This window comes from Arvicanthis niloticus, chromosome 7 (genome assembly GCF_011762505.2).
Source record: "Arvicanthis niloticus isolate mArvNil1 chromosome 7, mArvNil1.pat.X, whole genome shotgun sequence".
Classification (NCBI taxonomy): Eukaryota; Metazoa; Chordata; class Mammalia; order Rodentia; family Muridae; genus Arvicanthis; species Arvicanthis niloticus.
Window position 1 is genome coordinate 68,689,712 of NC_047664.1, and position 11,505 is coordinate 68,701,216.

The following is an 11,505-nucleotide window of genomic DNA, read 5'->3' on the forward strand; positions in this document are numbered from 1 at the left end:
ACAATGAGACTTAAAAAAATAATTTCCCAAATAAAGTCATTATTTTACAGACCCTTGCTAGTTACATATGTAATTTTAGCTCAACTTTAGTATATATTACTGTAGGTCATTTCCCATAGACCCAGAGCTGCAATTCTGAAGCAGCTCTGTACCGCCACCACCGAACTTGGGAACTGTTTATAAGAAGGAGCAAATAGAAGATGTGACAATGTAGTTAACTCTATCCTTGGGACCTAAGTCAGAGAAAAGTCCTAAAATTTTTCTCTTAAGTAGGGCATCTGTTAGGAGGGCAAAATACCAACTGTGTTCTTTTCAAAGAGTCCTAGCATGTGCTAATGACAAGAGCGAACAGTCAGCACATGTCTCTAATTCATAATTGTCCAGAAGCCACAGCTACACCAAAAGAAGTAACCACATATATAGACCCCCAAGTCCATAGGAGACCTGGCATGAAGTGGGAGTAAAAAGAACTATGCATTTAAACTAGCTGTGCCCTGCTGTCTAGTCCGGCCACACCACTGCTCCAGTTCTGATTGGCTTTTGCCTGAACGGTATTAAGATGCTGACAATGCCCACCATGCACTGGGAAAGCAAAGTTAACCTCACTCATCCATCTGCAACACTCTCACAAGGTCAGTCAAAGCTCAGTATCGGGGTGGATTTTTATTTATCTGTATAAAGGCTATTAAGGCTTAATCTAAACTTGGAAGCATGTATGGCCTAGAAACAAAGCAATAGATCCCAGAACACAACCCACAGACTTCACCCCCAGGGTTATTATATTTGATTTTCTTCCTTAAACCAGCCTCATTGTTCTTGTTTATGAATCTGGTGGTGTAGCCCTACATATCTAATAGAATAGTCCCAAATTACAGCTGAAATCTATTCTTCTTCCTGGTTTGTTGCAGAGCAAGGAGAGCTGACTACATCTGTAGATGGGAAGCAGCAGCTGCTCACACATTTCCTCATTAAATAAGCATTGGGATACCTGCTGATTGAAGCCATTTTGGGGTTCGGATGGAAATGCATCTTTAAAGCCCTGCCCATATGTTAGCCTCTATTCAATTCAACAACTTTGGTCTGGCTGCCTCAAAATCAAAGGCTATTAGATTCTTATTAAAACTTGAAGGTAAATTGCTGTTGCATACCTGCAAAGCATCGGGGTGATGTGCCATTTTTAGCAAGCAATTTGAAAATTACATGCATGGTAGATTGGGGACCAGAGCATTGGGTCACTCAGAACATTCACAATTCCCTCCTTGATAGCTTTTTGTTTAAATCACCCAGCTAAATGGGAACAAGAGATAGGATTTCTTTAAATTATTTACTTTGTATTGCCATTTAAACCCCGGGAAAAAAATCTTAGTAAACCACATCATTTTCAAAAATGATAACATTCGACAGTAACTACCAAGATAATCACCATCGTAGAGGAGGTAATGACAGTAAGTTAATGGTGTTGTTATTGGAAATAAAAATGTTATCATTCCAATTATTGCACATGTTAACATAAGCCTTAAAAGACTTTTGAAAAGCGCACTTGATCACTGTGCAATAGTGGATTTAGGTTGAATGGTGGATTCAAAGTATCATAGCTATTAGGATACGAAATGTATTCTGCAGGGCTTGTTTAAAATGTGTGTAGTTGTCCAGCGAAGGATAGGGATAGGTGAATTATACAGGGCTGGGACTCAGTCATAGGACGTATGCATACTATGTGCTAGGTTCTATTCCTAGGACCAAGAAGTAAAGGGAGGACAGAAAGGAGGGAAGGAGGAGCAATCAGGGAGGGAGGGAGGGAGAAACCCCCAGTCTATAGGCAGACTGCACACCTAAGGGCCTCCCTCACACCTTCACTTCCCACCTGGGGTTCCTCCCCCCCTCCCCCCCCCCACTCCCTCAGTTTGGATCATTTTCATCTCCTCCTTTAGAAATGCTATGGGGATTGTACAGATAACTCTCAAGAATAAAAATCCCCCATGAAAAAGAACTCCCGCTGTCGAACTATCCAAGGAATTGCTGGTGTCAGTTTAATTGACCTTGAGTTTACTCTGGCCTGTGCAGGCATTAGCTTATCAAACTGTGCTGGCCATGGGAGGAGCAACCCACAAAAGCTGCAGTCTAGCCTTTAGGATTTCCTTTTCCTTCTCCTTTCATTTCTCCTTTCCTCCCCCTTCTTTCTTTCCTTTCTTTCTCTTACCTTCAGTTCTCTCTCTCTCTCTCTCTCTCTCTCTCTCTCTCTCTCTCTCTCTCTCTGTGTGTGTGTGTGTGTGTGTATCTGTCTCTTTCTTTTTAATCTCAAAGAAAATTAAAGAAACACGTCCCTGGTTTAGTGAGAGGAAGGAGATGAGGAAACCTCTAGTTGTTCTCTCTGCCTTGAGTATATCAAGACCACCATATTATCTAGTCAGCCTTAGTTTTCTCCTCTAGAACATGCAACACTAAATTAATCTGAAATTCCCTTTCTGGACTATAATTGTGAGGTTTAGAAGAGTTAGTGCCTGACAAGGCCAAATGACTTACATCTCAGATCGAAGCATCCAACTCTCGTCAGAAGGCTTAAGTGTGTATGGGCCTACTTGTCCTGTAGGCTATACTCTATAGACATGGCAGACCACAGAAAGGCTTTGCCACCCCCTTAATCAATAAGGTCTCTGCTCACCAACAATAAAAGTAATCAAATAGCTTTACTATATGACCAGAACATGTTGATGTTGAGACCCTCAAAATAGAAATTTTACCAGTGCCCACTTGGCATGGTTGATGGGGTTCTGACACAGGTGGATACAGCACATTTCAATGGTGAGCACAGTTCTATCACTCTACTTATTGATATAATCGTCTTAGATGCACTTTTCATTTATCATGATTGGAAATGATTAATAAATTTTGTTTATTAGTGTGCTGTGGTGTGTGTGTGTGTGTGTGTGTGTGTGTGTGTGTGTGTGTGTGTGTGTTGATTGAACCCAGGGCCTCTGTATACTTGACAAGTTGTCTGATGCTGATCCAGACCCTCAACATCCAGGCTTTCAGTCTTCATATCTTTCTTCCTCTTTGCATTTTTACTCATTAAGTAGACCTCATGGATACCATAAACATTTGTAAATTAAGTACTGGGAACAGGAGAGTGAAAGAACAATTAAGAAATGTATATGTTCTTTGTTTTATATAAATACTTACGATAACTATTCTTCTTCCTAGACTTGCTGTTTGTAATGGTCTACTTAAAATTAGGCAAATAATTTAAAACGCATGATATCACTTAGGCATATCGCTGTCAAATAAAAGAAGATAAATAAAATGGTCCTGAAGGACTTACAGTGTTAGACAGTTAACATTAAGTTAAAAGGTTTAGTACTTGGAGCCAGATTTATTAAAGACAAATAATGGCAAAGCAAGGGTCTGTCCTAGGTTTCCAGTCGCCATTTTAAATCGTATATGGTAGGAGAATGTACAAAATTTGCAAATTATTTTAGCTAATAAAGAGTGCTTAAATAACTGTAACCACAGCTTATGTGCTTCATTCAAAACTAATAAAGCCAGTAAGTTAATAACAGTAATTAACTCCCACTGTACCGTGCTCTCTCCCATACATAGTTCACAGCATACATTTGATATTTAGCCAGTTTTGGAAAAGCCAACCACAGAAAGAAGCCAGTGTTCTTGTGACAAATATAGGAAGAAGTCTTAAACCAAAAGAAATAAATGTACTTTTCTAAGTACTTGTGTATGCTTCCACAAGATAACTCTTAAGTAGCCAAATGGCAGCTCAGATTTCTCCGTGAAGATTTCTCATGAATCTTTCAAACTACCAGGTGAGCCAAAAACACTTGGGTTGAAGGGATTATCAAAACGAGCACATTTTGAGAGGGTCAAGAAAATAGAAAAGAAGAAGCGATTAGTCCATGTGTAAAAAGTGACATGCTAAATAATTAATTTTTTAGTAGTGAAGAGGAAAGGTTGAAGTTGCATTTATTCACTACAAAATTATGTCAGCTAGCATTCTCAAAGCTCTCTGAGAGTAGCGGGGCTCATACTCCTTTGCAACTTCCCTTCTGCTACTTCTTTTAGTGTCTCTTTTTGTTCACCTCCTACAAAAGTCCATTCGTCAAGTTCAAGAATAAGGACATGGTGCCAGTGAACATGTTGTTGTTAAGAACATGAGTTCTCACATCCCAGCATGGTATCCAGAGAGGTACTCCTGAGAGAAACCACAAAGCAGATGGAAATTCTGCACCAAACTCATGGGTCTCTGCAACCAGTCTATTTGTGGAGAATTGTCTAGATCAGACCCATATTCTACTAATAATAAAGCCTTCTTTTCTTGTGTGCTTCTTAAGAGGAAGCACGGGCACCCCCAAGGGGGAAAAAGTAGCCAAAGCCACTAACACTAAGCCACTCCGTGGGGGAAAGGTCAGACTACTATTGACAAGTATGTAAAGACACCCCCTAAACCATGGGAAAACATGTATAAATCGTTTCGACTCACTGCATTCACAACCCATGGAAGGGAATCACAAAACTGCACTTTAGCATTGTTGGCCTGAAAGGATATCTATTTATCATCTCATAAGACAGCTCGAGTGATCTTTATCTACTTTGCCCACTTTCTGACCCAAATTCAGGGTTTTTATGGAAAATTGCAGTCAGTTTGATTGATGAAATCCAAAGATGTCTAAAAACGGCACCAAAGATCTCCAACTGTGCAGACTCCAACCGAGGGCTTCAATGTTGGCATTGTTCCTGAAGGCAGGAAAAAGAAAGAAAGAAAGAAAGAAAAAGAAAATGTTGAGAAAAACGGGCAAAAGTTGGGGAATTTCTGCTTTAAAAACTTCAAATTTCAATGAAGATGCCCAAACGCCATTATCCCTGTTCACACGTGCGAACCGGGCGGACATCAAAGTATTTCCCACACATCGCAACAAAACCGGCTTCCTCTTGAACCAATCAACCTTCTTTGTAAGCGACTGAATGGACGATGTCTACCCAGCGAGCAGGTCTCAGAAAGGCGCTCGCAGCGTGCAACCCGGGAACTGGGGAGCCGGGTGGAAGAAGCTGATCTATATGGTCACCCCTTCCACCCGCATTTTGGGACTTTGAAACGTTCCGAGGAGTCGCAAAGGACTCTGAAAGCCTCCCTGTTCCGGGGAAGGGCAGCCAGAGCGCCCTCTGCTCTCAGAGTCCCAGCCTGCCCGCGGCGCCACCATTAATCCAGCGCCAGACCCAGGCAGAGAAGCACCGGCGCCGGATCCCGCGGAAGCCAGAGACAGTGGTCGTGCTGAGCCAAATTTCCGTCTAGTTTAGGGGTCTATGTCCTGTAGTGAGATATTGTCACCTGCCTAATTGTTCTGAGAGCGCCTCCTCCCTTCCCCCATTAGCAATAATAGCGAGATCGAGCCTCCTATCGGGTTACTAGGCCCGGGAGCTGATGAATGAACCCCCTCGTAGGGGAAAATCTTGGGAGCTGTCTTCTGTCCTATTACCCAAGGGGGCGGGCTATAAATCTTCCTTCATTTTAACCACATTTACCCTCATCCTCCTCGGGGCTAGGGATGCTGCGTTAAGATTGCACTGATGTGCCAACGCTCTGGACCAGCTGCTCCTAAATACAGACAGGTCCTTGTCAATTAAGGCTTTGAGAAGCAGGTCCTCGGGGGCCCTGGGGCATTGGAACAGCCAGCAGTGTGCAGCCCCCACAATTAGTATCCATTTGGAAGGGACCTTCGGGGCACAAATGCGCAGGCAACGGAAGAATCAAAACACCAGGCAACTTCAATTCTGGAAATTGCTCTTGTAAGTGTTGTGAAACTGAACAGACTGCCCCCAAGAAGGGAGCTAAGATTTCTAGTGCGGAATGAGACGCTCCTGCCCGTCTTCCCAATGCTTTCCCCTTTGTCTTTCTCCTAGCACCGCAGTAGATGGGGTTGGTGGATGGGGGAGGGGTGGGGCAGGGGAATAAATACGTTCATTTGCCTGCTCTAAGCTAAAGTTGTCCGTTGCTGTCTTTTTGCGGTCACCTCAAGCAGCTGGTCAATCTTGCCCGGACCCTGGCCTTTGGCCCAGGGGGCGCTGGACAAGGCAGCGCTCCAAGGAGAAGAGCTGCGATGTTCCAGGTCAGAGGGGCCAAGCCGCCGGTGGGCCAGGCCGAGAGCATTGGCGTCTGCTAAACAAAACCCAAAAGGCTCAAGGGGCCTGAGCCACCACGGAAAGGTGTTTGTTTAAGTGATTAGAGGCAGTTGGTAGTTAGGGACGGAGAAAAGGGCAGAACTTGTGACACCGAGCAACTTAGCTGGACAGCAAGGGTGGACATTCAGAGAACATCACTGTTTAAGAATGTGTGACCCCACCAAGTTCAAGAACAGAGCAAACAGCACAGGCCATTAGGGACAGCCGTCAAACGAACGGCAACAAAGCCAAGAAGAGCACTGAGGGAAAAAAAATGTTTCAATATTAAATATGGGAAAGTATTAGGGACTGGGGTAGGGTGGGTCAATGAAAGTCAACAAGAGAATAGGCTTAAACAAAGAATTTAATATAAAAAATGCATAAATCTGCAAGGGAGGCCGCTCCATAATGAAGATAAAAGAAGCAGCTCAGTCAACATTCTGTGATAATGGCACCATAATAGATAGGATCGGGTCGCTAACATTTATCACAAAGCTAAGAGAATAAAAGGAAAGGCAGCCAGCCTCCTTAATTGAGAACCTGCTGGATGAATTCCATGGGCCACACGGGATGAAAACCCATGAAGCTAGTGGCCTTGGCAGCTGCTAATTTTGAGGAGAAAAGCCAGTTGCTCTTCCTTGGGGTTGAATCCTATTCCCCCTTCCTCCTTCAACCCTCCCACTTCTGATATACAGACCTTGCAGAGTCCTTTCGCTCAGAACCCACGGGATCCCCCTCCACTTCGGCCAAGAGTGACCCTTCTTTAGGAAACCGACTCTTTCCCTAATCCAAGTAAGCTAACAGGTCTCTTTAGCAGTGAGCATCCTATGAAAAGAACTGGAGTTTCGTTTTCTTTTTTCCTACAGAGAATAAAATTATCCATTTCTTCGAAGGAGAGAGAGGACCAGCCAAACAATTTCAAAAGCTTTTCGATTTCCTCACTTTTCCCCCCAGTCAATAATAAAACTTAATTTTAATGAAACTCCAGGAAGTGATTTCTTAAAGTTCAGTGAAGATGACCAGAGCAGTATTTCTGTGTTCTAGATTTCCCTGAGACTTTATCTTCTCTTTAGTAGCTCCAGGGTAGATGCTGAATTCCAGGGAGAAGCTGTGCTATCCTGATGCCCAACACATGTTACACTACCAAGTTCCAAGTGGAGACTAACAGCTGCCCTCGACAGTATTCCCTAATTCCTGCAGAGCCACAAATAAAGAAATAGATAGATAAATAAATAAATAAAGGAAATTCTACAAGAAAGAGAAAGTCAGGCTGGGGAGAAGGCTTACCCAGTAAGAAACCATTCTGCTCTTACAGAGGACCTGGTTCCAGTCACAAAATCTTCAGAAAGCAGCTCACAGCCACCTGTCTCCAGATTCAGGGACCCAAAGCCCTCTTCTGGACACCATGGGTACTTGCATTCACATGTGCATACACACACACACACACACACACACACACACACATCCCTAAAAATAATTTAAAAAAAATTTTAAAGGGCAAATATATCCCAAGAAATCAAGAGAGTAGAATCCTATATTGTTATTTGTTATTTTTAAATTGCCACAATATTTGTTAGTTTTCACACATGATCAGAATTGGTCATTGGAGCCATTTTGTAAGGGAAAGGCAGGTAAATTTGGGGTGGGGGTTGTTTTTTGGTTTTGAGACAGGATCTTACTAAGTAACCCCCAGGCAGAGATCTGTCTGCCTCTGCCCCAGCACACAGGCAGGTATTTGATATGCCTTCTGTCTAGGACAGGAAATTGGTTCGCAAGGAGTAAATAAGCCACCTAAGCCTCTACAGTGACAGTCAGACCCCTAATCTGCCATGTGTCCATCTACACACTCCTTGGACTTTGTCTGCTAATAGCTCGAGTTCAGAAGCACAGTCAGAAAATGTCTTCCCGAAGTCTGTTGCAGGCACTCACATGCTCTCTCAGGTTTGCCGATGAGTATTCCATCCTTCGATGCCTCCAGAGAACTAAGCGGACTTCTAGAGCATGACACTTCCCAACTTTCAGCTCATAGAGCACACACTACTGAGGCTCAGAGCCTTTCCGTGCCGACCTAGGCCCTACGTTGGAAAGTTTGGTAAACTCAGGTGAAGCCTGCATCTTGAGCTTCCACAAGGAGCTCACACTGAAAGTCCTTCAGCATCCACCTGTAAGTTTCCTCCTAAGAGAACCAAGTGCCCTGAATGCAATGGATTCAGTTTCTTCTGTATTTCACATGGAGCTATCATGGAGCACCCGTGGAATTACTTAAAAGATGACTAACGACCAGTAAGAAACAAATAGAATTAGGAACACTCACCCATGAGTCACGGCCGGATTACACCTACCTTCAATGACGTGGACAATGACAGTGTGAAAACAGTGCACCAGGTATTTGGATATTTGCTCATTTGTTTGTGTTATTATTGTTCTGGCTTTCCCCCCCCCTGTTTTGTTTTGCTTTGTTTTAGTGACTCTCACTATAGCCCAGGTAGGAACTTACTATGTAGCCTATATATTTCTGATTATCCTGCCTTGCCTTCCTAAGTACCAGGATAATAGGCTCAGCACATTTGGACACTTACATGACGTTTCCTTCAGTTAAAACAAAGCAAGCACTGCATACGACAAACTGGCTGACCGCATGGGATCCTAAAATTGTCCCATGTGTTGTTGTTGTGTGTTGTGTTGATTGTGATACAGCTGTTACGCCAAAGTCTTAGCAGCTTCAACTGTGAGAGGAGCAAGCCTGAGGTGTGTGTGTTGGGGGTGGGGTGGGGGGCAGTGGGACCTAGGCTCAAACAAGTAGCTTACTCTAAGAAAGCCTGGCTTTTCACAACCTCCTCTAAAGTGGTTAGGGAGGGGGGTCCAACCCCTCAAAACACAGCTAAAGCTGTGAGACGAAAGGTGTGTGTGTGTGTGTGTGTGTGTGTGTGTGGTGTATGTGTGTGTGTGTGTGTGTGTGGTGTGTGTGTGTGTGTGTGTGTGTGTGTGTGTGTGGTGTGTTGAAGCCTTTTGTAGCTTTACACTTGGAAACCACTCTGACCCCTGCCTGACCTTTAGGAGCCCTTCCAACTCAAAAGTTCCTGAGTTGCCCCCTAATTCTGGCCAGGCAGGATGTAGCTGGCAAAAAGCCAATGGCTGGATACTGTTACCTCCCATCAATACCAATAGGGTACCTCCCCAGCACAGCTAGCTCTGACATCCCCACGCTATTCTCCTAGAATCATTTCTTTCCTCTCTCCACCAACAGCTCTCTCCAGTCTTGGTGCCTAACAACCCACATCAGCCTGGCACTACCCAGCCCATGCCCAGCCCTTACCAGATCAAGTCAATGAGAGGTATGCTTTCCCTGCCTGGTGCCCTGGATGAACAGATAAAATCTCAGCCAAGCAGAAGTCAGCAGTAGTGACCTTGCTTCATGTCCTAGCACTGTGGCTAATATCTAGTCCACTGCCCCCTACCCCTTTTGGAAACTCCACCCCTACCTGGATGGAGCATCAATACCAAGGATAATACCCAGAAGAGCCAGACACAAGCAAGGAGAAACCTATCCTGGCAGAGGCAAAAACAAAACTCCTTTTTGTTATATATACTAAGATGAATTAATTCCACCATCCACTAGAACCCATCCATACAAGATGCGAACAAGATAAGGATTTAGAATTTGTAATTTCCAAAGCTTTTCAGGTTTTGTTTTGTGGATTTGTTTTGTGGATTTGTGATTCGTTGTTGTTTTGTTGAACAGGGGAAAAAAAAAGTAACTTAGCTAATTTCCCGAAAGTTGAGGGCCTCAAGCAAATGTGGACAAGCTCGTGGGAGTTATTTATGTCCTGTAGGGTTACTGTAAAGGCGAGGGGAAATCGCTGCGGCAGAGCAGGCAGCCAGTAGGCCCTCAAGCTGGGGTCAGGGTGGCGGGCAGTGTGTCCATCCTGGCGGGACGGTAATTGCCCGGGTCTGACACGGAGCAGGGAGGTGAGGGGGCGGGGATGAGGGGGTGTGCTCAGGGCGCCTCCATCCATCTCCATCCAGTTAGCAAGGCGGCCCCCCCAACTGAGCAGGGGGCTGAGCTTGGGCCTCAGCCCCTAATAATGGGAACAATTGTCTCTGCCTGGCATAGCTCTCAGCTGTGTTCTCTGCCCCTCTCTCTGGTGAAGCACCTGTGTCCACCAGCCTTGGGTTCGTAATTGGGAAGGGAGCTGAGCTGGAGACCAGGTGACTCGGCTGAAGTCTGGGGACAGTCAAGAAAGAGATCACGGTGGTTTTTGGTGCCCGTACTCTCTACCTCCACTTGGCCTCCGCAGGCCACTGCCTCATCTCTGGCTCCAGCTTGCCTGGCAGACCAGCCTCTCTTTCTCAACCAAGACCCATCGGTGGCTGTCTCTAGAATTTTCCAGCAGCGCTGGCGGCTGATAAAGATTCTCCCTCCTCTGACAATTTAATGGTTTCAAGTCATCATCTGTATGACACTGGCCATCCATCTTCTCCCAGGGGAGGACAAAGCCCAGCCTCCTGGACTCCAGGCCTCTCTCTCCCCAGCGTTTTCTATTTTGGGATGGCCTCCCCACAATGGCGTTCTTATAAACCATAATGACGATGTTTATGAAGGCCGCAATACCAGTGTATGAACACAATTTTATGCCTAATTAGAAAATGATGTAACCCGAGAGAAGACAAAGGGGAGCTGTCCCCTCCCGTTTCTCTCTCTTCAATCACACGCCCTCCCTAAATTTCCTAGAGTCAGTCCCCTTACGAGTGCCCGAGTGCCCGAGGCTCCTCTTGTTTTGACAGTGGCTGGGCTCCCCACGCTTGGCTAGCCCGGGTCTGTGGCGCGACTGGCGGCGTCCCACACGTCCCATCCCGAGGCTAGGGGCAAAGGCTGGAGGGCATGACGCCTTCAGAGAAGGCCTAGGCAGGCGCTGAGACTTAAAGAGATTTGGGACTCTCACTCACACGTACTATTTGCCTTTCCCCACGCGCCCGCATCCGAGGGGACCTCACCCCTGGGAAGACTCCAATAAATGCAACCCGGCGCCACTCGATTCCGGGATAATTTTTAATATATATGCAATAAATGTTCACTTTGTTAGATTGAATGACAGACAATAATATCGGCAAATCTTCATATCCATCCATTACCAGCAAATGAGTCGCACAAAGGACAGATTTGCTTTTGATTAATTTATTTGCAGACTCGGGTTGATAAAGCAATAACTATTTGGTTAAACTTGACATTTGGTCTTTGGGGGGTTATCAGACAAATCCCTGTCGTTCGAGAGAGATAATAAAGCTGTTTAAGGGGGATTAATTATTAATTGGCTGCAATTAATTTCCCCCTTTTGCTCG

The 11,505-nt window shown here is 44.9% G+C and overlaps 1 long non-coding RNA gene across 1 annotated transcript in view; it reads right to left on the minus strand.

The window, feature by feature from the left end:
* Window positions 1–3,413: 3,413 nt before the first annotated feature.
* LOC143442976 (uncharacterized) overlaps window positions 3,414–11,505 on the minus strand; it is a 31,016-nt gene continuing 22,924 nt past the window's right edge. The window contains exon 3 of the long non-coding RNA XR_013111605.1: window positions 3,414–4,743. This is a non-coding gene — a long non-coding RNA (uncharacterized LOC143442976). The remainder of the gene's footprint in view (window positions 4,744–11,505) is intronic.